The following is a 27,763-nucleotide window of genomic DNA, read 5'->3' as shown; positions in this document are numbered from 1 at the left end:
CAACGGCATGTAACAGAACAGTGTTTGAGAGAGAGAACCATGGTACAGGTTCCTCACAGGTTTTCTGGGACTCCGGGATCAATGAGCTTTGTTTGCTAGCCACTGTGCTACTATTTTTAGGAGATTTGAGTTTCTAGTAATCACACAGGATTCAGTGATTTGAGCTTTGAATAACTCATGTTTAGTGGCTGCGGATTCTTAGGCTTTTTGCCTAGCTTGAATTGATGATGCTGATGAGATGATTAGATGTACTTAGCTTTATAATCCGGAACTAAGAGAGAGAATTTAGTGGCAGCAGCCCCGTATATATTAAGGGGGTGGGACAAAGCTCATTGGTCTGCAGAACCTGTCAGTCCTGACCCAAAGGTCCTTAAACCATAATACAATTAATTTAGGGCACATGACCTCTAAGGTCCTATACAGAGGTATTCCTATATAACATTAAATATATACATATTTATACATTAAATACCATTTATATGAGACGACTAATGGTTAGCCCTAACGGAAAGCCCTATTGTCATGGTGGGGCTCTGGCTGAGGGACTTCAGACAAAGGGACAGGACCAAGTCCCATACCAGGACACCATACTGCATTTCATGTGTAGTGATTCTACTTTATTATCACTCCTAAATAGCATCCTTATGTGAATTGTTACTATTTAAGTTATCATTCCTCTAATACCATATTTTTCCGATATCTAGTTCTATACCTACAGTCCCCATTTCAGGGATCTGTTTTAGTACCCTCATCTCCTTCTCTTCTGCCTGTATTTCCTGTTGTACCTACACATTATACATGTTTTTTATTGTGTGCTTTTAGGTCTTGATATACCCTAATAAAGATTTTTCATTTTTATTCACATTACTTTTATATGGTCTATTGTTTTTGGTGTTAGTATTGCAAACCGACCATATGATAATGGTTCTCGGATAGCCATATCTCTTTGGTAATAAAACTACAACTCCCAGCATGCCCTTTGGCTGTCCGTTGGCTTAGAGTTTTAGTTTTGCAACATCTGAAGGGCTGCAGTTTGGGGACCACTGTGCAGTGGTCTTCAATCTGTGCTCTTCCAGATGTTGCAAAACTATTTCCCAACCCGTGTGCCTCCAGATGTTGCAAAACTTCCACTCCAAGCATGCCCAGACAGTCCAGGCATGCAGGGAGTTCAGATGTTGGCCCCTCAGATGTTGCCGAACTACAACTCCCAGCATGCCTGGGCAGCCTGGGCATGCTTGGAGTTGAAGTTTTGCAACATCTGGAGGCACGTGGGTTGGGAAACACTTAGTTAGAAAACAATGTTTCCCAACCAGTGTGCCTCCAGTTGTTGCAAAACTACAACTCCCAGCATGCGCAGACAGCCGTAGGGCATGCTGGGAGTTGTAGTTTTGCAACAACTGGAGGAGAACAGTTTGAAGACCGTAGTAGTAAGGGTGTCCAAACTCCCGGGATCCTCTTCCCCCGCTCTGTCCGACTTCTAGGGGCGGGAAGAGCGGGGGATCTGAACTTTAACCTCCCCCCCAGTCAGCGATCACTGTGATTGGTCCACAGGGACCAATCACAGTGATCGCTGACCAGGACCATCCACAGATGGTCCTGCGGGGGCTTGCAGGTAACAAAAAAAACTTATTTGTTGGGTGACATTAAAAGAAAAATGCCTTTTTGTAAATTTGGGGGGCTTTCGTTTCTATGCAGTGCACTTTTTGGTTAAATGACACCTTATCTTTATTCTGGAGGTCTATATGGTTACAAGGATACCCAATTCAAGTAGGTTTTATTTCTAATTTACTACTACTTTTTTACTACTTTTGCGCCGTGGTCTTTAGTTTTTATCGGTCCCATTTTTGTTTTCATAGCATTTTTTGATCGCTTTTTATTAATTATTTTTATGGTTTATGAAAGGACAAAAAATGCACATTTTTGGACTTTGGTATTTTTTTTACGTGTACGCCATCGACCATGCAGTTTAGCTAACCTTATATTTTAATAGTTAAGACATTTACTAACGTGGTGATACCACACATAATTATTTTTCTATTTATTACATTATTTTATTTAAAAGATAAAATAAAAATTCACGCTTATAATATGGAAGGGGTTAACTTTTTTTTTAACACTTAATTTTTTTTTAAAACCCCATAGGGGGCTATACTATGCAATCTTTTGATTCCATATACTGTTCAATGCTATGCCAGGCTGGCTGGAAGCATCAGACCACCAATCGGATTTCACTGCGATGGTCCCGATCAGCTCCACTGAGCTGTCGGGATACTTTTACTTTCATCTTAGGTCTAAAGAGTTCATGCCGGGCATCGGCCTGATCGGCGGTGCCTGGCATTAACCCTGGGTCATGGCTGCTGCAGTCGGGACCCACCGGGTTTGAAGCATGCTCAGCTTGTGAGCACGCTTCAAGCCTGGTAATTGTACCAGGGCATACATGTACGCCCTGTGTCCTTAGGGACTGGGACGCAAGGGCGCACCTGTATGCCCTGCATCCTTAACAGGTTAAACAGCAAGCTCTCGAGACAGCTCAGGTCTCTTTATCAGACATGATATAATAAAGTATCTGAAGAAATAAAACATTCTGGTTACAGGTATATGTGTGCAGTAAGGTTTGTAGATGGGCCCGTGCATCACAGTCACATCAACATGCTCTGCCTGCTGCGGAGGGAAGGCCCTGTGTGTCTGATCATAGCAAAATGCACAGCATTTCCCATAACCCGGCACATTTCTGACAGTGTGAAATACGCTACATATGCGCTATGTGTGACCCTACCGTTAGTGTGCAAAATCGGTAATACAACATTAGATGTAAAAAAAAGGTAAATGTCCTAGAAAACTTATGTTCCTGATGTGTGCCTGGGACCTGAATCATATTCCATTATGCGTGGTCCAAACTGTCTAATGGATGCCGTCACTGTCTCAAGTAAAAGAATCCCTATCGAAGGTCTAGAAAATCCATAGGTGAAAAATGACAGCAGAGCTTCTCATTGCGTAGTATTTCTCAGATTTCATCAGGTGGGAAGATAGATTAAAATCCGCTCACCTGTTGCCATTGTGTAGCAAAGACACAACAGCTTATAGCGCTCTCAACGACAATATGCGGTGCAGCCACCGGGAGCCGGATCTGGATCCACAGGTCCACCAGAAGAAGCCAAGGATAGCAGGAATGCAATGTAGAAAAAATCCCGGATTCATAGGGCGCAAACCGCTCAGCACAATAACAGGATGGTGTTGCAGGGTAGTTTCACACCAAGCATTAGTGGCCCTACAATAATAACCATTAGTGGCCATACAACATAACACATTTCTGGGCATAAAACACCCCTTCTTCAGATGAGTAAAAATGGCAATGAATACAAACAGGAAGTCCAAGTCTTTTAAAGTCTCAAGGGGTGGCACCCAAATGACATCATGCCGAGATTGGCTAGTAAAAACACAATAAACAAACAGCATTGATAGGTCCATTTCAAAAGAAAAACCACTAAAATAAAAATACTTCAGCGATCATATGAATGTACATCATATAACAAAATAAAGTGATGTGGTAAAACCCATATTATTATAATTGCACAATTCAATATGCTCACATTATGGTGTGTACATCAAAGAAATGGCTAAATTTACCTGTCTGCCAATATGAGGGTCACTGATAATATACATTTAATGTAAGAAAGCTCACATAGGTGATCATGTCCACATGGTTTTGCACAGGACTAAATCTGGAGGACATAATTCACAAATTAAAAGAATAAAAAGACTAAATCTCATTCAAAAAAAAAATGTTGCTAAATAAATAGATAAATAACAATTTCATAACTACTGGTATTGCACATGAAAAATATTACACACTGAATTATGATATTGCACATAAAGAATTATTGCACATCAATTATATTGCACATGAGGTTATATAATTAAAATGTATGTCCCCATAATACATAAAAAAAAGGGGGGGGACTGTACGAATGAATTAAAATGGGATAGATCCTTATAAGAGAGTCTGGGCATAATGGTCCCTATATTAACCCTAGTCCAATATGCTATCAGACACCTCATTAAGACCAGTCGGATACATTGTGTTCAGTTTATAAATCCAATAAGCCTCTTTTTTTCGTAGTCTCTCAAACCTGTCTGCAAAGGATTCCGGAATTTCCTATCGTGGTACTCAGTTGCATGTCGGGACACACTATGTAATTCATATTTATGGTTGATATTGAACCTGTGTTCATTTACACGACTTCTAAAATGCTGTATGGTCCTCCCCACATATTGGAGATGGCAGGAGCATTCCATAAGATAGATGACATAAGATGATCCACAGTCCATGTGAGATTTTATATAAAATGTCTCTTTTCTAGCCTGAATTGTGAAGGTTTTGACTCCATTGATCATGTTAGCACAACATTTGCAGGTATGGTGATTGCAGTGAAAAGAACTGAGATTAGGGCCCGTTTTCTTGATTTACCTCCTCCTTTTTCTTTCGAGCGTAAGCGACTTGGAGCTAGTATATTCTTGTGAGTTCTCGCTCTCCTGTAGGTAACTCTTGGAGCAGTTGGTATAATCTCTTTCACAATGGGGTCATTACACAAAATTTCCCAGTGTTTAGACAAGATCCTTTTAATCTCTGTATGCACTGCGGCATACCCTGTAATAAAATTGCAAGTAAAAGAAGTCTGTGGTTCCTGACCTTTTTTTCTCTTTTCTGTTGTTGTGTAGCGAGATTGCAGAGCTCTAGTATATGCAGTATTTATGAGACTTGAAGGGTAGCATTTTTCTCTTAATCTCTAATTAATTAAGTAATATAATATAATTAAGTAATTATCTTGCTTTGAATTTTAAAATCTGATGTTTTCGTACAGCTCAGACTGATTCTGTGGAATTTCCCAAGAGGGATATTCTTTTTCCATTTGGTGTAGTGGCAACTACTGTATTCAAGCAAACTATTGCAATCTATCTTTTTAAAAATGGTTTTGGTGATGATGTTCTCCCCTTCTGATGATAAAACAAGGTCCAAGTACTCAACTGATAATTCGGATTCCTTGGATGAGATCTAATTTAAAAATTTGTTGCACTTCTTCCAAAATGGCGATCCTCTTGAAAAGCACAAATTCCAGTGGTTGCTGTTGCTATGTTGCACAAAGAGGTTAAAATCCATTTCTTTGCCATCCCAAAGGAATAGGAGGTCATCAATATATCGGTAGTAAAGTTTGATGTTTCCAGCCCAAGGATTGTTGTTGTAGATAAGTTTGTCTTCCAATGCGCCCACATACATATTTGCGATTGCGGGCGCAAAATGCATGCCCATGGCGGTCCTGGTTAGCTGAAGATATAGTTGAGATTCAAAAGCAAAATAGTTGTGCTGTAATATGATACTTATGCTATCCATGATGAAGGTCTTTTGTTCTATCGGCATCAGTGTGTCTTTTGCGAGAACCATTTCGATCATTTTAATGCTCAACTCATGCAGGATATTAGAGTAAAGTGCCATAATGTCCAGTGTGGCACACCTGAAGCCTTCTTTCCCCTTGTGGTCTTTCAAGATGTTGATAAGAGTAGGGGTATCCTTCAAGTCGGATTTCAAGTCCAGGACAAATCTTTGTAATTGTATGTTCTAGTACTGGGATAAGTTTCAAGTAATTGAGTGGATGCCCAAAATAATTGGGCATCCTGGTGGGTTCCTGGTGCGATTTTTGCACCTTAGGTAAGTGATATAAACAGGGGTGCGAGGGTGGCATACTAGTAGGAAATCCTTCTTCTGCGACATAGTCAGTTCGGTTCTGAATGAAACCCCCCCCCCCCACCCCCTTCCCTTGTCCACACTCCTAATTATGATATTCCTGTTTTCAGATAGGGTCTTCAGAGCTTGGCGTTCTTTCCGGGTAAGATTCTCCATTGTCCGGATTCCTTTGTTGATAGTCCTGAAATCTGCTGACACCTGGTCCGGAAAGGTTTGTAAGTGATGTCCCCTATTGAATCAGGTAAAAGGAAGACTTCTGTTTCCAGTTCGTACACACTGGTGGGGGATTTAAGGTGAGTTTCCTTTCTTCTTTTTTTGTGCCTTCCATATCGCTTGGTCTTCCAGGTGGCTTGGATTCTTGGATGGAAAAAAAGAGTTTGTGAGTGACCCTCACATTGGCAGATAGGTAAATTTTGCCATTTCTTTGATGTACACACCATAATGTGGGCATATTGAATTGTGCAATTATAATAACATGGGTTTAACCGCATCATTTTATTTTGTTATATGATATACTGTACATTCATGTGATCGCTGAAGTATATAAATTTTTTGTGTTTTTTCTTTTGAAAAGGACCTATCAATGCTGTTTGTTTATTGTGTTTATACTGGCCAATCTCGGCATGATGTCATTTGGGTGCCACCCCTTGAGACTTTAAAAGACTTGATCTTCCTGTTTGTATTCGTTGCCAGTTTTACACATCTGAAGAAGGGTCGTATTATGCCCAGAAACGCGTCATGTTATATGGCCACTAATGCTTATTATTAGAGATGAGCAAACTAAAGCTGAGGAATCTGAATTTGTTACGAATTTCAGGAAATACTCGATTTACAACGAATGCGAATATCGCCGCAATTCTATCTCGCAAATCGCTTCATTAAACTCCATTTTACAGCGTTCCAGGCTCCAGGGCATCTAAAATGGCAGACCCACATGTCAGTACATGGGGCAGGGGATGCTGAGAAGGCAAGGCAGGAAGGGAAGTAGGCGGAATGACCCTGAATCAGATGCAGGATGCAGCCTATGAGCAGCCAGTCAACGCTGTGATGTCACAGCCCTATATAATCGGCAGCCATATTGCGGCCAGCCACTTCATTCATTACACTGCAAAGAGATAGGACTGACAGCCTGTGTGTGTGTGTTACAGCAGAGAAAAGCTGATTCCAGAAGTGTTTAACATCCTTCTAGTCAAATCAGCGTTCTCATGGACAGAGAGCATTATTTTTTCACTGAAAAGGATTTTTACTGCAGCTGCAGGCATTAACCTCCCAGTCACTTTCTTCGGCATAGTATTACAGAGAGGAGCAGATAGCTGTGTGTTGCCTCATACATTTCAACAAGCTGCATCAACTCCATAAACCTTAGCAGAGGAGGCAGGAATAATTTTTCAGTGCAATTCAGTGTCTTTGTTCCACAAAAAAAATCCTCTGCTGGTTATACTTGTCTGTAGACGGGATAATACACAGCAGTCCATTCCTAATAGTCTGTGACAGAGTGCAATTTTGTGTTTAGTACACAGCTTTTTTTTTTTGGCTGCAGCACTGTTGTGTACTGCTGGTGTTTTACAAAAATATATATTTTTTTAAGGGTACTTTAGCGCATTTTTCTGCCCTCATCAGTGCATACCGCATATGTACATCTAAGTAGTGTACTATTTTGTACATGTTAATCTGTCAAGAGCCTACACACTGTGAAAGGACAGCCAAAAGTAATCTGCTGCTGGTGTTTTACAAAAATACAGAGTTTTTAGGCATACTTTAGCGCATTTTTCTGCCCTCATCAGTGCATACCGCATACGTACATCTAAGTAGTGTTTTTTTTTTTTTACCTGTTAATCTGTCAAGGGCCTACATACTGTGAAAGTCCAGGCAAAAGTACTCATGGGCTGATGTTGTACTCATACTTTTTTAAGTGTACTATAGAGCATTTTTCTGCCCTCATCAGTGCATACCACATATCTACATCTAAGTAGCGTACTATTTTGTTCCTGTTAATCTGCCAAGGGCCTATGACTGTGAAAGGACAGCCAAAAGTAATCACCTGCTGCTGTTCTAGACAAATACTGTTTTAAGCGTAGTGAAGCGTATTGTACTCCCCTCATATACACAATAAGTATGTCAGGCAGAGAAGTGCCAGGACGTGCACAGAGGAGTGGCAGAGGTTGCAGCAGACTAGGGTCGAGTGGCAGCAGGAGTCGCAGTGAGAGGCCTGAGCTCCCGTTATCAGCTAGCGGTCGTGTCTAGCAACCCATCTGCCGTTGTCAATTGGTTAACACGGTCATCCACTTCATCACAAGTGGCATCCGACACCCCCAGTCAACAGTCGGTGGATTCCTAAGACACATCCCTCAGTTGGCATTGCCCGGGAGCAGTCCCTGTCCTCCCATTGCCTCTGTCCTATGCTGTTCCCTCTCCTACAGAAGTATCTTATGCTGTGGGTTCAGCTCCACTATTCACTGAGGACGATCTAATAGAGGACAGTCAGCTGCTACTGCCCAGCCAAGAAGTGGAGGAGACATCCGCCACTTCCTCCGCTGGGAGGGGAAGTAGTGATGAGGAGAGTGACGTGGGAGGCGGTGTTGCCAGGGTTCAGGGTCCTGAAGCAGACACTGTTGAGGAACCTGAGGAGGACATCAGAGACTATATGGTCTCCTCATGCTGCCAACACCTCCACACTGTGTCATTCAGCCACTATATGTCTCCTCATGCTTCAGCATCATCCAAACTGTGTCATTCAGCTACTTTATGGTCTCCTCATGCTGCCAACACCTCCACACTGTGTCATTCAGTCACTATATGGTCACCTCATACTGATGCCACCTCCAGGCTCTGTCATTGTGCCACTCTGCGGCAGTGATGCCACCTCCAGGCTCTGTCATTGTGCCACTCTGCGGCAGTGATTCTAAAAGCGATGCTGTTAATCTGCATGCCATTCTGAATAGCAGTATTATTTCACTACCCCAGCACACTCCAAATGCGTGTTAGAACGCAGCAAAGTGTTCTACACCCCTATTGAGACTCTCTGTAGGCCAGAAATAGCCGTTTTTAATATAGATTCACCACAAATAAATTTAGATCAAAACAAAATTTTTCAAATCGAATTTTTCAAAAGTTTGCTCATCTCTAATTACAAGTAATTAATTTGTCTTCAAGAGTTTTAAACAAAGCAGAAATGAATGTTCTGGCCAGAGATTTATCCTTCATTCCCACTGTGAAGTTCAATTCGTTCCGATGTGTGAAGGATTTAAACCTCTTTGCCAGAAGGCTAAAATGGAGAAAGTATTTTCTGCTGCAAGAAGGTAGACAGAATCAGGAACTAGGCTTGGAGACCTCAGAAAGGACCCTATTTAGGGATATTGGGCAGTTACTGCAAGAGAGCCGAAGACCAGAGGAGCAGGGACCGTTCCCCTAATTAAGTACAAAAAGTACATGGGCCCCACCACTGGGAGATTATTCCAACATAGATATTTTTGGAGAGGTGGTGTCTAGCTCCTTGCAGAAACTAAGTCAGGATAGAGTGAACTATCATAACCTCCCCCTGTCAGAACGCAGAGCATTGGAGTCCCTGGAACAGGATTCCTCCCTGATCATCAAACCCTCCGATAAAGGGGGAAACATTGTATTGATGACCAGGGAGGAATACCAGGATATGTGTCTCCAAATCCTAAATGACAAAGAGTGTCACCTACCACTGAAAAAAGTGAAGAGCCATCCTTAACCAAGATAGAACAGGGGGCCTAATTGATAGCAGGGAATATGAATATCTAAAGCCAACTCATCCCAAAATAGCCAGCTTCTACGCGGTCCCGGAGGTTCACAAAGGGTACCCCCCACTAAGGGGGGCACCCAATTGTCTCTGGTATAGAAAATCTTATGAAGACAGTCAGTGAATATGTGGACATCATATTGCGACCGTTCATGTATTCCTTACCCTCATTTGTGAGGGATATCACAGATGTGCTCAAAAGATTGGAGGATTTATGTGTTGAGGAGGGGTCCTCCTAGCATCATTAGATGTGGATGCCCTTTACTCCTCAATACCCCATAATAGGGGACTGGAAGCCACTGCTTTTTACTTGCAGACTAGGGGCATGCAGTATGGTCCACAGAACCAATTTGTATTAGAATTTCTCACATTCATTCTCACTAAGAATTATTTCCTGTTTGAGGCATGGTCCTTCCACCAACAATGAGGTACAGCAATAACATAGTAACATAGTTCATAAGGTTAAAAAAAGACCAGAGTCCATCAAGTTCAACCTATATCCCTAATGAGTCCCTACTGAGTTGGGGAGGGAGCCCCTGTGCCCCCAGCTATGCTAATCTGTACCTCGGTTGGTGGGAGAGGTTCATAGATTATATTTTTCTCATATGGACATCTACCGAGGACATGTATAATGAGTTTGTACGCACCCTCAACAGGATAATACTGGGTCTGAAATTTACATGTACATGTAGTAAAAAGGAATTTGTTTTCTTGGACCTCAAAATTTGGATAGCAACTGATAACTACATACATACGACGGTGTGTAGGAAAGAGGCGGCCACGAATGCCCTTCTCCAGTGGTATGGTTTTAATCCTCTACCACTGAAGAGGGGCTTCCCAACGGGCCAATATTTAACCCCTTAGGGACTCAGCCTATTTTCACCTTAAGGACTCAGCAAATTTTCGTTTTTGCATTTTCACTTTTTCCTCCTTCCTTTCTAAAAATCATGACTCTTTTTGCACCAACAGACCCATATAAGGGCTTGTTTTTTGTGTCACCAATTGTACTTTGCAATGACATCACTTATTTTAGAATATAACCTGCGGTGAAACCAAAAAGAAAATATTTGTGGGGTGAAATTACAAAAAAAATGCCATTTTGTAAATTTTGGGGGCTCCCGTTTCTACGCAGTGCAATATTTGGTAAAAATGACACCTTATCTTTATTCTGTAGGTCCATATGGTTACAAGGATACCCAATTCATGTAGGTTTTATTTTATTTGAATATTTTTAAAAAATTATATACTACCAGCACCAAAATTAGTATGTTTAAAATTGGCATCTTATGACCCCTATAACTTTTTTATTTTTCCATGTATGGGCCAGTATGAGGGCTCATTTTGTGCGCCGTCCTCAGTATTTTTTATAGGTACCATTTTTTGATCGCTTTTTAGGACTTTTTGATCACTTTTTATTAATATTTTTATGGTATGTGAAGTAAGCAAAAATGCACAATTTTGGACTTTGGTATTTTTTTACGTATACGCCATCGACCATGTGGTTTAGCCAACCTAATATTTTAATAGCTCGGACATTTACGCACACGGCGGTACCACATATGATGATTTTTATTCTTTATTACATAATTTTATTTAAAAAATGGGAAAAGGGAGGTGATTTAAACTTTTCATAGGGAAGGGGTTAATAAACTTTTATAAAAAAATAAATAAAAAATGACACTTTTTTTTTTAGCCCATGCATAAAACATGCAATTTTCTTATTGCATACACTGATCAGTGTTTTGCCCTTGCAAAGCACTGATCAGTGTAACCGGGGGTCTGCTGCTCCTGCCTGCTGCGCAGGCATTGAGCAGTAGATCGCGGATCGGACAATGGAGAGGCAGATGAGCTGATCGGGACATCGCGATTTTGTCGCGATAATCTCGATCAGCTCCGCTGAGCTGCCGGGATTCTTTTATTTTATAAATATTCAACCCCCTGACAAGCTGGGAATACAAGGCTCCGTACATTAATGCAAAACTACAAAATATCTTTTCTTACTTATAATGAACAGTTTTTTTTTCTTCTGCGTTGGAGATAGGAGATCTCAGATTTTATTTACTCTTCTTCCCATTCCATCATGATTTCCAGGCTTGGTGCCTGAGTTTAATTGTCAATCTAAAATTCAGTTTTTATAACAGGTGCAGTGTATTGAAGGTAACCATATGTTCTCTGTTCACATATCCAACAGCAGCCCTGAAAACAGTGAAGGGTTCACATTACAGCTTTAAATATACATCAGAATAACATATTCTTCAGTCAGCAGGATGCCTCATTGAACGTTGATATAGGCGGAAGCAATTCTACAATAACAAGAGCATTTTTCTTATAGTGAGAAAAAAATTACGGATGTAGACTCCAGTTGTTAAAAATCAATTTCAGCTATTTTCTACCTATTTCTTCTTTTGATGAAGTTGGATTAAAAACAACAAATATGGCAACCATTTTCTCTGTTCAAATATGAAGAATTTGCACCGAGGATAACCCATACCTTCAACCAAAAGCTATAGGGCCCATCAGCTTTGCTATTTATCCTTAAAACGCTGCTTGAATTGTAGTACTATCTAGACAGCGGGATCCGATAAAGAGGACTTCAGCTTGGACTGGATCAATGGTATTATTTGGGGTCTATCCTCATTTCAGGTATGAGAACAGGGTATGGGAATACAAACCCCCTCAGTGAGGGAAGAGGAGAGGACACAGGAGGGGTTACATCTTTACTGACCAGAGCCAGACTCTACACTTGTTGGAAATTCTTCCCTATCCCAGAGGGGTAGGGTGGCAACAAGGATGGCTTCTCTGTGGAGCTGTAGAGAACATGTGACTAATAGTGTTGAGCGGCATAGGCCATATTCGAATTTGCAATATTTCGCAAATATATGGACGAATAAATATTCGTCATATATTCGCTAAATTCGCATATTCGTAATATTCAAGTTTTATTTTCACGTATGCAAAAATTAGCATATACAAAAATTAGCATAGGCAAAAATTTGCATATGTGGAAATTAGCATATGCAAATGTTCGCATATGCAAAAATTTGCACGCCAGTCTCACACAGTAGTATTAGAGTCTTCTTTACACCACACAAGCTGGAAGCAGAGAGGGATGATCACTGTGATGTGTACTGTGAGAAAAAAAAAATATTCGTAATTACGAATATATAGTGCTATATTTGCTAATATTCGCGAATATGCAATATTTGCGAATAAAATTCTCATTGCGAATATTCGCGAGCAACACTAGTGACTAACTGACTGTTGGTATTTTCTTTCCGATCCCAGAGGGATAGGTTGACAACAAGAATGACTTCCCTGATTGGCTGCACAAGACATGTGGCTATTAACCAGCTCTTATAGTTGAAAACAGTTAACCCTTGTACAGCAGTTAAAGTGACAGTCTGCTGATAAAACGGAAAAAAATTTTGCATGCAGGCACGTCCCGCAATGCGAATCCCAGCCCGCCGGCAGCGGGGACATGAGAAGAGAGCGCTCACGGCCAACGTGTCTGGCCGGAACACAGATGTTACACTTGGGTTATCTCTTTGGTATACTATTCCTTGGGTTATCTCTTTGGTATACTAGTTCTTGGGTTATCTCTTGGTATTCTAGTTCTTGGGTTATCTATTTGGTATACTTTTTCTTGGGTTATCTCGTCTGTATACTAGTTCTTGGGTCATCTCTTCAGTATACCAGTTATTGGGTTATCTCTTCAGTATACTTGTTCTTGGGTTATCTCTTCAATACACTAGTTCTTGGGTTATCTCTTTGGTACTGTATACTAGTTCTTGGGTAATCCCCTCTGTATACTATTTCTTGGGTTATCTCTTTGGTATACTAGTTCTTGGGTAATCTCTTCGGTATACTATTCCTTGGGTTATCTCTTTGGTAAACTAGTTCTTGGGTTATTTCTTGGAATACTAGTTCTTGGGTTATCTATTTGGTATACTTGTTCTTGGGTTATCTCGTCTGCATACTCAGTGGCGTTGCTAGGGTTGGTGTCACCCGGTGCGGTAGAAAATGGTGTCACCCCATACCTCCCCCCCCCCCCTCAGTAAGTTTTCAGCCTGTTGTGACAGACACCACTGGTGTAGCGCATTGTGAGAAATTCCAGTATGATAATCAGATGTACCAGTTGCCACAGAATAGGAAAGTGTTAAAGAAGTTTTCCCCATTTAAATATACCGCTCCCAGAATTACTTAAAGGGGTACTCCACTGGAAAACATTTACTTTTATATCAACTGGTGCCAGAAAGTTAAACAGATTTTTAAATTACTTCTATTTAAAACCTTAATCCTTACAGTACTTATCAGCTGTTGTATTCTCCACAGGAAGTTGTGTAGTTCTTTCCAGTCTGTCCACAGTGCTCTGTCTGTCCATGTTAGGAACTGTCCAGAGCAGGATAGGTTTGCAATGGGGATTTGCTCCTACTATGGACAGTTCTTGACATGGACAGAGGTGTCAGCACAGAGCACTGTGGTCAGACAGAAAATAAATTAAAAAAGAAGATAACTTCCTGTGAATCACTTATATAGCAGCTAATAAGTACTGGAAGGATTAAGATTTTTAAGTAGAAGTAATTTATAAATCTGTTTAACTTTGTAGCACTAGTTGATAAAAAAAAATGTTTTCCAGTAGAGTACCCCTTTATGCAGTGGTGAGGTTATGCTGGGAGGTGTAGTTTCACTCATCATAACTGTAGGACTGACAAGTGACTACAGCTCTGATAGGACATAGAGAGGAGAATGTACAATGATATCAGTGACTACAGGTGACGTCTTCTCTATAGTCTTCCCTTAGCTAATTCAGATGGTACATACCGCCTGGTCCAGCTAAAACTTCTGTCTGTAGAATGTGACGCCCAGACGTCTCCTCACTATGTCAGCGCATTCTCATCCTCTATATGAAAACAAGTATTATTATAAACCTGCCAGACACTGTATCCTCTAAATATAATACTACTATACACTACACTCTTTGATTATAAACCTTCCATACACCATACCCACTGAATATAATACTACCACACACTGTACATTCTGAATATACCAACACATACTGTACACTCAATATAAATCTGCCACATACTGTACGCCTGAATATAATACCGCCACACACTGTACCCTCTAAATATAATACTACTATACACTACACTCTTTGATTAGAAACCTTCCACACACTGTACCCACTGAATATAATACTACCACACATCTGTACATTCTGAATATAATCCCAACACATACTGTACCCTCTGAATATAAATCTGCCACGTACTGTACCCTCGAATATAAATCTGGTGGTGTTGTTAGTGGACGATGGGGGTGCTAGTACTGGGGGGGGGGGTGTTGCTGGAGGATGATGAGGGTGCTACTGGCCATCCCCCTTGGCAGTATCACCCCCATCATCCATCGGCAGCATCATCCTCCTGGAAGGAGCACCCCCATTATTCACCTTCAGGATCTGCTGATTGAGGTGCTGCTGCTGGGGGGGTTTGCTGGTGGATGATGAGGGTGCTACTGCCAGGGGGGGAGCATTAGGTAGGCAGCAGTTCCCCCACTTAAGGTAGGTAGCAGTTCCCCCACATTAGGTAGGTATCAGTTTCCCCACATTAGGTAGCATAGATTCCCCACATTTGGTACCAGTTACCCCACATTAGGTAGTAATTTCCCCACATTAGGTAGCACAGATTCCACACATTAGGTAGCACAGATTCCACACATTAGGTAGCCGTTTCCCCACATTAGGTAGCACAGATTCCCCACATTAGGTAGCAGTTTTCCCACATTAGGTAGCATAGATTCCCCACATTTGGTAGTAGTTTCCCCCCATTAGGCCGCAGGTTCCCTTGCATGTTCCCCACAATAGGTCAAAGTCTCCCCACATTAGATCGCTGGTTCAAACAAACCCCCCTCCCCCCACACAAAAAAAAACACACACACACACACAACACAGAGACACACACAGATAGATAGATATATAGATAGATAGATAGATAGATAGATAGAGAGAGAGAGAGAGAGACACACACACACACAGTCAGAGAGACACACACACACAGACAGAGTCACACGCAGTCACACAGACAGAGAGTCACACACAGACAGTCGCACACATACAGAGAGTCACGCACAGACAGAGAGCCACACAGAGACAGAAATAGCGACAGACAGGCACACAGAGACAGCGCAAGTGAGGACCGGGGGGCGTACCTGGTGTCACCCCATCAGGATGGTGTCACCCGATGCGGGCCGCACTCCCCGCACCCCAGTCGCAACGCCACTGTGTATACTAGTTCTTGGGTCATCTCTTCAGTATACTAGTTCTTGGGTTATCTCTTCAGTACACTAGTTCTTGGGTTCTCTCTTTGGTACTGTATACTAGTTCTTGGCTAATCCCCTCGGTATACTAGTTCTTGGGTTATCTCTTTGGTATACTAGTTCTTGGGTAATCTCTTCAGTATACTAGTCATTGGGTTATCTCTTTAGTATACTAGTCCTTGGGTTATCTCTTTGGTATACTAGTTCTTGGGTAATCTCTTTGGTGAACTAGTCCTTGGGTTATCTCTTTGGTATACTAGTTCTTGGGTAATCTCTTCAGTATACTAGTCCTTGGGTTATCTCTTTGGTATACTAGTTCTTGGGTAATCTCTTCAGTATACTAGTCATTGGGTTATCTCTTTAGTATACTAGTCCTTGGGTTATCTCTTTGGTATACTAGTTCTTGGGTAATCTCTTTGGTGAACTAGTCCTTTAGTTATCTCTTTGGTATACTAGTTCTTGGGTTATCTCTTCAGTATACTAGAATTGCTATACTTCACTTGAATAGAAGACTTTTACACATGTGCAGGATGGTGCATACCGTAGGTCATATACTCCTCAGAAATATCTATGCACATTCCCATGATGTCACTTTGGTGGAGAAGCAAATGTGCCCTAGGATGCCAAAAACACCCCATGTGGAAATTATGCCTTAGATTACTGTTTCCCAACCAGGGTGCCTCCAGATGTTGCAAAACTACAACTCCCAACATGCCTGGAGAGCCTTTGGCTGTCCAGGCATGCTGGGAGTTGTAGTTTTGCAACACATGTAGGAAACACAGCCTTAGATATTTATTCCAGGATCATTATTGAACTTTTCTTTATAGTTTTGCATCTTTTATGAACAAAGTGTTTGTGATTTTGCATTACACTGTATCACTATAACATTTGATAATACTTCATACATTGCATTAGGTATTAGTTGTATTTTGTGGTGTATTTTGAGTTATATTACCATAATTTTCATCACAGACACTGGTTTCTTGTCCCTATTGTCCTTTATTACATTTTGTTTGTATATAATGAACGATAAAGTGTTTCTTATTTAGCTACTGAATATGTACTGAGGGTTGGTTTCTTATAATAACTCAGTGGGGGTTGTTGGCGCTGGATCGAAGCCTTATGTTGGCGCACATTAAGTCTTTATCTGTGTCCAAACTATTCACGGGGGTGTATGCAGATGCAGAATTAAAACATCCATTTCATGATTATAGTTAAAAAAAAAAACACAAACAGTACTGTGTCTATCCAGGACCATCTTGAGCCAGACGGGGTAGCTATAAAAAAATTAAAAGATTGCTGAGTTCACCTTATTAATCTCTAAGGGTCAATGTGGTGTAGCTAACCCCTGCCCTCACAAGGCCACTACTGTTGACACTTTGAGCGTGTGACACTGCAGACCAACTCATTTTATTCATATGCCATTCCGGACAATTGATCCCATTGCGACTATTGGGCAAAACTGTGGACTGATGTCACTAACGTCTGATTGGTCAAACACTACCATTGAATTTTCTGAAGTATTTTTCTCTGTGTCCTTTTGCCCCAAATATCACACTGTTTGGGGTATTTAAGTTTGTTTACCGTTCTTTATTGTTGCTACCAATCTGATTAGCTTAATCTTGTTCCTTTTACCCGATTCCGTGGATGTGGATGAAACATGTTTGGGGCTAGAACGATTGGGGGTAAGAGGGAAAAACAAAGAAATTAATCTGGGTAGGGGGGTCACCCTTTTTAGGGTGAGTAGCCCGATGGTCCAGGAGCGAGCAGGGGTTAGCTACCCCAAAGTATTAATAGGGTAAATTCAGTAATCTATGTGTTTTCCATAGTTATACTATCTGGCTAATGCCTCTGAAAGTGGACCCCGGGTCAACACAGAATGGAAAATGTTGGCATCTGAATATGTGACTGCAGCAGCAGGAATAGGTGAGACCAATCTGATTTCTTGACTTTCTTGACCAGTGCACGTCCTTGACTGAGGTGGGGCTTGGCATATCACGCTCCCCAAATTGGATGGGGTCGGTTTAATACTTACCTCACCATGGCTTTTGAAGGTCCAGTTTGGACCCTGATTGATTAGGAGAATGAGCGGGAATAGAGCACTGCAGCTCAAATTCCTGGCTGGGAGCTGGGAAGGAAAGCACGCCGCTGCGCTCTTCTCCCTGCTCCTTCTCCTGACCGGTTGAGGTCTCAGCACTGACTGATCAAAACTTTTGAAATGACGTGTAAAAAGTTTTTTCAAGTGGCAGGGACACTTAAATGTTATTGTTTAGTTCAAAAAGTATTTATTTTGGACTAGCAAGTTTTGGCCTATTTTTGTTTTTCTTTTCCTTCCCCTTCCCATCCCTTTTCTTCTCCTGCTTGTGTGCAAGTGGCATTATTCCTGTTTTTTTTACAAAATGCAGTAGCACTATTTAAAAAATAAAAATAAATCAGACTGTATTTTCTAATCCTGGACAAGCCCTTTAACACTCCAAAGTAAATCTGATAAATAAGTAACAATTACTTGAGCGAGATATTGTACTGCACATTTCTGGACGTTGGCGTAACATCATCGTTTCGCCTTGTTATTTCCCTGGAGCTGTATGTTGATTATAAGTTGACCACTTTGTGTCATATGTCAGAATGTCCTTGTTTGCGTGGCAGCTGGTGGTATTTAAGTGATCGATATGATGTGTCAGCGGTGAAGTAATTTGGGATGTGTCAAATGGTTAACTGTTTAGAGAAAATATAACCGCGCCACTTTCCTTGGCTTCGCTATTAGGATACAATGTATGCGTGTTCATTCTCATTAGCTTCTGGACTTGTATACTGTAAACAATTCCCAGCACTGATGAATTATTAATAGGACCGATCACCAATAGATTTAAATGGCAGAAGGTGAGAGTTTGCAGTTTAGCAAATGGATTCTTTTGTATATAAAGACAGAATGTTCGGAATAATGCAGCATACAGAAAATACTAGAAATAGAGAGTATTAGGGGAATTTATCAAAATCTGTGTAAGGTAGAGCTTTATATACCCCTTATTGCTGCGTCTATCCCCCATGTTGCTACGCTAAATTTACTAAGCATGCGCACATGTCTTGGTAAATTGTGCGCACCCTTAGAGATCACCTCGTCTCTTCTATGTTTACAATTCTCTGATGCTTTCTGACACTTAGGTACGTGTCCTCCAAGGTGGTGTATATTTGTGCTAGAAAAGGGCTTTTGAGCTTTTTCTATCAGTGACTATGTTTGGTCCATTTTTCAAAAGTATTCCTTTATTTTGAAGGACCCAAAAGGGCAGCCCCCAAAATAAAAAAGTTAAGTTCCTGATATGGTCAATGTGAACGGAATCTCTGCTTGAAGACTGCCACGAGCGGAGATTCCATCTGGCGGCCACCACTAAAATACTTCAGTGGTAGGATTGATGGCAATTGATGGCTATGCAGTGCTTGCGGACTCCCGCACATAGAATGAACAGGTTAATTATTTGCGGAGATCAATTTCAGCGGCGGACTTCGAAATTCCGTAGTGTGAACGGGTCTGCGGAAGACCCAATCACACCAATGGTAATTTTCACAGCGTGAATTTTCTGCTCAAATTACCTAATGTGAATATACCCTAAGGAATCTCCTCATTCGTTATCCCTAAATGAGTTGTTCCAGTAACACTACTATCCACAGAATACCTGTTCACTGGGGTCCCAACTCTGGAACCCTAAACTGATTATTATAACGGGGGGAGGGGGGGTCCTTTCTCCCTTATTGAAAGAAGCAACGGTTAAATATTAGCACTGCTGCTCCATTCAGCTCTATAGGGCTGATGGAGATAGCTGGGAGTTGCATTTAACGTATTTTGTTTTTAACTCCCTAGACTGTGGCATGGTCATCCTCCCCCATGTTCAGACATAGGACACAGTCCCCCTGTTCTTGTCATTATTGGGACCCCATGATCAAAAATGTATCCCCTATACTATTAATTAGTTGAGATTTTATGACCAACCTCTTAACCTTCACCAGGAGTGATGGACTATATCTGTCAGATTCCCAGGTCTCGGCCCACCAGAATAGTCACTGACTGGTGGCAAATCTTTTGTAGGATGTTGGGTTGTAGTCAGGAATGGAGTCACTTTGAGTATAAGAAAAGATGAGCCAGAAGATGAAGGCAAGGACATAGCCAGAGGAGGCATAATTTATTGACTATATAAATATTTTTTGTTTATGCTAAATTTCTAAGCTTTCCAAACCCCACATTTACATTTCCAGTCCATGGTTATGACCAAGTGTATCCATCAGTATGACACCATGGTCCCACTTCCCATCAGAGTGATTGATTGATAGGTCTCTCCTTATTTGTGCATATGTGGAGTCCTTTCAATCAAGCCAATGTGGGTGGAGAGAAGCCACCAGGGAGAGACCACAGGGCAGAATTTCCAAGCGGAATTTTGCAGAAATATTCTGCTCTGAAATTCCGCTGCAACAGAGTCACCTTGATATAAATGGGAGGAAATCCTGATTCCGATATCCACAGAAACATTGAACCGATTCAATGTTTCTGTAGATTCCGCTTTCGAAATACATTGTCGTCTATGAAGACAGCACATTTGTAGACGGTGCATTTGATATGGTGCCACATAAAAGGTTGGTGCATAAAATGAGAATGCTTAGACTGGGGGAGAATGTGTGCAAGTGGTTAAGTAACTGGCTCAGTGATAGGAAACAGGGTGGTTATTAATGGTACTTATTCTGATTGGGTGACAGTTACTAGCAGGGTACCACAGGGGTCAGTCTTGGGTCCTGTTCTATTTAATATATTCATTAATGACCATGTAGAGGGGTCGAATAGTAAAGTAGAAATCTTTGCAGATGATACTAAACTCTGTAATGCGGTAAACACAATAGAGGACAGTGCACTGTTACAAATGGATCTGGATAGGTTGCAAGTTTGGGCTTAGAAGTGGCACATGAGGTTCAACACTGATAAATGTAATTTAATGCACATGGGAAGGAAAAATCCGGGCTGGGATTATGTATTAAATGGGAGAACACTTAGGAAGACTGACGTGGAAAAGGACTTGGGAATCTTAATTATTAGTAAATTTAGCTGTAGTGACCAGTGTCGGGAAGCTGCTGTCAAGGCACATAAAATCATGGGGTGCATCAATGGGGGCATAGATGCCCACAACAAGGAATTAATTCTACAGCTGTACAAATCACTAGTCAGACCACACATGGAATACTGTGTACAGCACTGGGCACCAGTGTACAAGAAAGATAAAGTGGAGCTGGAGAGGGTTCAAAGACAGGCAACCAGAGTAATACGGGGAATGGGAGGACTACAGTACCCAGAAAGATTATCAGAATTAGGGTTATTTAGTTTAGAAAAAAGAAGACTTAGGGGTGACTTAATAACTACCATATTTATCGGGGTATACCACGCACTGGCCTATAACACGCACCCTCATTTTACCAAGGATATTTGGGTGAAAAAAGTTTTTTACCCAAATATCCTTGGCAAAATGAGGGTGCGTGTGTGTGCATGCGTATACCCCGATACACTGCTTCTGACCCCCGCAGAAGCCCCCAGGAAAGGCAGGGGGAGAGAGGCCGTCGCTGCCCGCTTCTCTCCCCCTGCCTTTCCTGGGGTCTAGAGCCCTGCTGCCGCCGCTTCTCTCCCGCTGGCTGTCTGCGCCGCTGCCCGTTCTCTCCCCCTGACTATTGGTGCCGGCGCCGATAGCCAGGGGGAGAGAAGCGGCGCCGATAGCCAGCGGGAGAGTAGGGGCAGCGGCACCCTTTGCCTCCCCCATCCCCAGTTGTATAATTACCTGTTGCCGGGGTCGGGTCCGTGCTGCTTCAGGCCTCTGATGTGCGTCCCCTGTGTCGTTGCTATGCACTGCACGGCGCGTCTCGCAGCGCATAGCAATGACGCAGGAGACGCACACCGGAGGCCTGAAGCAGCGCGGACCCGACCCCGGCAACAGGTAATTATGCAACCGGGGATGGGGGAGGCAACGGGGCAGCGGCACCGGCAATGGGTGCCGCTGCCCCTTCTCTCCCCCTGTCTGTCGGGGCCGCTTCTCTCCCCCTGGCTATCGGCGCCGGCAATGGGGCAGCGGCACTGATATCCAGGGGGAGAGAACGGGCAGCGGCACCGATAGCCGGGGGGGAGAAGGGCTGGCAGCAGGGCTCTAGACCCCAGGACAGGCAGGGGCAGAGAAGCCGGCAGCCACGGCAGGTCTCTGCACCTGCAAAGCCGCTGCAGTTCATTGATTTAAAGCGCCCGCTTTAAATCATTGAACTGCAGCGGCTTATCGGCGTATAACACGCAGATAGACTTTAGGCTAAAATTTTTGCCTAAAAAGTGTGTGTTATACGCCGATAAATACGGTATGCATAAATATATCAAGGGAACGTACAGAGATCTCTCCCATGATCTATTTATACCCAGGACTGTATCTATAACAAGGGGGCATCCTCTACATCTAGAGGAAAGAAGGTTTCTACACCAGCACAGACGGGGGTTCTTTACTGTAAGAGCAGTGAGACTGTGGAATTCTCTGCCTGAGGAGGTAGTCATGGTGAACTCTGTAAAAGAATTTAAAAGGGGTCTGGATGCATTTTTGGAGAATAATAACATAACAATCAATTTTAACCTCGAGCATGAGGGTTTTTTGCCTTCCTCTGGATCAACTCAGGGTTATAGGTTGAACTTGATGGACTCTGGTCTTTTTTCGACCTTATGAACTATGTTACTATGTTACTATTGCCATCAAACCAATCAAATGTGCGGAATGTCCGTCCATTACGCAAACGTTACACACATTTTCGGTCTTATGAACATGGCCTTAGAGGTCATTGTAGAGTAAAACCACGGAAGCATTTCAGAATTAAATATAGCTGTTATTAAGAAGAGGACAATCTCCTTTTATAATCTCTTTAAGTATTTTAGTTGCAGTGTGGGTGAATTTGCGGGGGCAGGTTAGAGCCAAATTCTGTCATGAACAGTGAGGTTTAGAGAAAAGACTGTGATACAGCCACAGCAGTGACCTTCATCCTTGAGTAATTCCTAAATGGCCATTTAGTAATTGATAATTGAGCATATGGCAGACGGGACATAGTCGATCACTCAGAAGCAGTTATCTTCATACAGTATGGACTTAGTGGGACATTATGTCGCTGTTCGGTATTTTGAACACAAAATATATATTTTGTCACATAAAAAAAGACCATATATCAGACACACTGACTCCACTGCCATCAACTTATCTTTCAGAAAACAAAAAAAGCGAGATCTTGTTGAAGAATCAGGAGACCACTAAACATATTAGATAGTAAGTGCCACATACGTATGTGCTCCAGGTTTTAGCTCTGGATCCATTCCTCCCTCACTCCGGCTACTGCATTCCTCAGTATTGTAATGGTGGTCCTGTATGTCTCATGTCAATTCGTCACTGGATGACATGGATGGCCTGGCCTATGAGGAGATACAGGTCCCAGCATAATCAGCAGTGGTGCTTAGAGGAGGGGCTATTCAAGATCTCACTGTGTGTTTAATCGCTGCCCATGTTAGGTTATATGTACTTTATATGTATTTTCCTTGCATTTTCTATTGTATCTTCTGTTGACCTGATCTGTTATAACTGATCCTTGTCTGTGTCCTGACTATCCTTTTGCCTGATGTTTTGTACTTTTAATGCCCTCTTGATTACTGACTCTTGGCCTGTCCCTTGTTAACCATTTGTTTGCTGTATTGGTACCCTTTCTCCTGATTGTTACTGACTAGGACTGTTTGTCTATCATTGATGCCCCTGTACTTTGTCGATTTTAGGGACCATCACCCAGTTGAAGGCTGCTTGAATCATCCAAGTAGGTAAGGACAGTGATTTGGGCTAGCATCAAGGCTGCATTGCTCCTTAACCCAGACATGATAGTAACACAGACTCTGCAGAAAGAATAGACTAGACTATTGTGGTAGGCCTCAGGGGTAGGGGTAGTATAGTCAGGGATTTGCTTTGGTATATCAGGGGTTAATGTTAACCCTATAGCTGGTGACGCCAGGCTGAGGGCTAGTATGCTGAGATGACTCTCCGGCCCATCGCCGCCCTTCCCAATAACGACAGGTGCATATGAATAAAGACTGAAGGTCCACAAGGTAGTTGAATTTGAACTTGCATAAACTTTACTTAATGGTTTGCGGTACATCCACAGAGTAGTAACAGTCTCAATCAAACAGTCTCTATATACTTCAATGACTGACAGATGTTGCTGACCTTGACTTTAGATAATAGTCTCTGAATTCAGGGTATATTGCGAAGATCCGTCCGGATTTAGGGCATAGATAAGGTCTGGTGGTCTTGCAGAGTGTTTAGGGATTGATACACTCACAATTTGGAATAGAACAGCCGTCGCTGCAAGGCTAAGGCCTAGACTCACTGATGACAGCAGCGCAGATCCTTTCTCATCAACAGCCAGGAACCAAGAGAGAGATTAATGGCCGCCGCACCCTTATATGGGCAGGGGCGGGGCCGTTTTGATTGGTCCAGCCATCTGTCACTCACCGTCACAAAGGAAATGAGTGCATTACATCACAAGGACCTCAAGCAGAAATACCATAGAGTTTACCTGATCACGTGACCCGCAGGTCCTGCTACGCTTCTCACAGGTAATTAACTATTTATATACATTTTATACAGTTAAACTTCCACAAATAATGAGCATATGACTAGACCAATGACTATAGGGGTGAGAGGTGACTAGGGGTGGACTATACAAAAGGACCACGACATCCTAGGGACTCTGGCTATGGGGACCTATAAACAGGTACCATATAGGAAGCAGTACCGGGACACCACAAACCCCCTTACTTAAGATAAGTCGACCTCGATGCCTGTCCCCTAAGACAGAGGGACTAGGACTAGAACAGGATGATCTATAAATTTGCTATACATCCTAAGTAAACATTGAACACATTTACATTGCCTGATACTCTCACTAGTATCTGGACTACACAATAGAAATTTATCTAGACATTTATGTTATCTAGACATTTATGCTATCTAGACATTTATGAAGCTATCTAACCTTTAGTTTCTAGCTCCTTAAACCTTTTGTTAAACTTACTTTACATTTTAAAACTTACTAGACAATTAGGCAGTTATCTGACATGTAGTTGCTAGCTCCTAAGACATTTTCTCAGCTCTCTACACATTTTTATGAGGCTAACTAGACATTAGTACAGCTCTATATACCTTTAGCGTCAAGCTGACTAGACATTTTTATTATCTCACACATTTTATTCTTTTTGCCAACAATGAGTTACCTGTTAGTACACATAAGGTATACTGGCTAGCCTGAAGCTAGGTCACTGTAAGATTGGCTGCTAGGGTCTATCAGCTACACGCTACTTACCCCTAGAGCACTTCACATAACCTACCTAGGTTACTTTAAAAGGTACCTCTCATCAAATAAACTTTTGATGTATTTTAGATTAATGAATGTTGAATAACATTGGTGAGGATGGAGTGGTGGAAAGCAACATTAGCAGGGGTCACAGGCTTTCTAGCCGGGATCAAAGTGGGGCAATAGGGCTTGAGTACCATCTCCAAACCAGGATTGGCCCATGACTCTTTCGTTGGTACCCTGGAAGCAGGCAAACTCTCCATGTCAGAAGAGTGCCTTGGTACATACGTTGGTACCTGTGCAGGAGGCAAACTCTCATTGCTCTGAGAGGGCCTAGGTACGTGCGTTGGTACATCTGGAACAGACAAACTCTCATTGCTCCGAGAGGGTCTAGGTACGGTCTTTGGTGCCCGCAATTTAGGCTTACTTGCTTGAACTTGAGCAGGACTTGACTCTCGACGGTATGTAGAAGATGAAGAACTTGACTCTTTGCTGTACATAGAAGATGATGAACTTGACTCTTGAAGCTACTCCTCGTTGGGTACGCTGGTGGAGGCTCTAGGAGCAGACATTTTCGGCCTCAAGTTGAATGGATCGGACTCCCAATCAGTTGACGGAAAATACTTAAATGGAAGCTGTGTTGGGGCTGTTGATCTGATGACCGCTGCAGCCCATTCTCCACGAAGGCTCTGGACGGGGGTGTACTCCACAATTTCACCCACCTCCAAGGTGTAGAACTTCTTATGGAAATATGGCCTTTGCACTGCACGCTGGTTTACGAGGATGATCTGCCCAGTGGGGCAGTCAAGGAGTGTCCCATAACCTGTGACCTTGTCGAACTTGACCACAATTGCTCTTCTTCTTTCTAATGGCTCCTCCCCTTCTTGGGGGTGATCCCATTTACGAATATACAATACCTCCATTTCTTTGGTGTTTTCTTGCCACCGTACTTTCTCTTCATGGGGCAAATGCACGTGCTTGGGGCATAGAGTTCTTTGTGTCGGGCCTTTAGCTTTTCCATCAATTCGGCCAGCTCGGCTTCTTGACAGGCCCTTTCCCTTTCTGCAGTTGGGATTGGTGGGAGTGGCTTCCCAGGTAATGGTTGAAGTACTCTGTGCATGTACTCGATCAGCTCCGGCTCATCTTAGAATACCCATTGCGGCAATTTTGGGGAGCACTTGGCGAGCTTATTCGAGGAATTACCTCAGGGCTGGAGGAGGAAGAACAGGAATCTGGCGTGGTACTCACAGCAGACTCCTCCGATGGGATCTCGGCCCACGAGCCCCAGGTTCTGTGGTGAGGGGACAATCTCACCGGTGATGCACCTCCAGGTGTCCCTGCGCTCTCCGCTGGAGGTGTCTCTGGCCAATCGTCATCATCATCAGGCAGTGGGGGAAGATTGCAGGCCCCCTCTTCGTCTAATGACAACCGCTGAAGACGGTCAGCAAGTCCTTGAAAAGTCGGGCTGCGACTGCCACAACTTTCCGCTTTTCCGGCACCATTTTGCCAACTTTACCACGTGAAATGCTGCTCTCCACCATGTCTGTACTCTCCGGCTCTCCGTGCAGACTGAAGAGGTCGCTGTGCGTGGCGTCTTTTATAGTGGACTTCTCCAAAATGGCGGCCGGCAGGAAGGACGTTATCGGTGCAACCCCGACTTCCGGTCCCTCCAGAGACGACTCTTGTGTCTTCAAGTTCCCTTTCGGCTGTGACACAGCAACTTGGCAGCCCCGCCCAGGGTCGGGGCGTGGCGCAGCGCAGGCTTTCTTTGCGCGCTTTTCCGGCAGCAGTTTGGCTCCGCCTGTGCTGACCAGACTAAAGGATCGCAGCATAAACTCATTGCACAGTTAACACATCTTAGTTGCAACAGAATTTTAGCCTCCCCCCTTCTTTTTTTCTTGGCCCCCTTGTATGGTGCACCACAAGCACCGTTCGTGTACACAGCAACACGGTTTACAGCACATGAATAAAGTTCCTTTTCTGGGGGGGAGTACACTTTCACTAGTGGCAACTGTAGTAGGCACACACCCGTATCCTGGTTGTGCAACGCCAAAAAGGCTTTAGTATGGGCGTTAGTATGCTGAGATGACTCCCCGGCCCATCGCCGCCCTTCCCAGTAATGACAGGTACATAAGAATAAAGACTGAAGGTCCACAAGGTAGCTGAATTTGAACTTGAATTAACTTTCCTTAACGGCTTGCGGTACATCCACAGGGTAGTAACAGTCTCAATCAAACAGTCTCTATATACTTCAATGACTGACAGATGTTGCGGACCTTGACTTTAGATAATAGTCTCTGAATTCAGGGTATATTGCGAAGATCCGTCCGGATTTAGGGGATAGATAAGGTCCGGTGGTCTTGCAGAGTGTTTAGGGATTGAAACACTCACAATTTGGAACAGAACAGCCGTCGCCACAAGGCTAAGGCCTAGACTCACTGATGACAGCAGTGCAGATCCTTTCTCGCCAACAGCCAGGAACCAAGAGAGAGATTAATGGCCTCCGCACCCTTATATGGGCAGGGGCGGGCCGTTTTGATTCGTCCAGCCATATGTCA

This window comes from Hyla sarda, chromosome 1 (genome assembly GCF_029499605.1).
Source record: "Hyla sarda isolate aHylSar1 chromosome 1, aHylSar1.hap1, whole genome shotgun sequence".
Lineage (NCBI taxonomy): Eukaryota > Metazoa > Chordata > Amphibia > Anura > Hylidae > Hyla > Hyla sarda.
Note: the sequence above shows the minus strand (reverse complement) of the source record.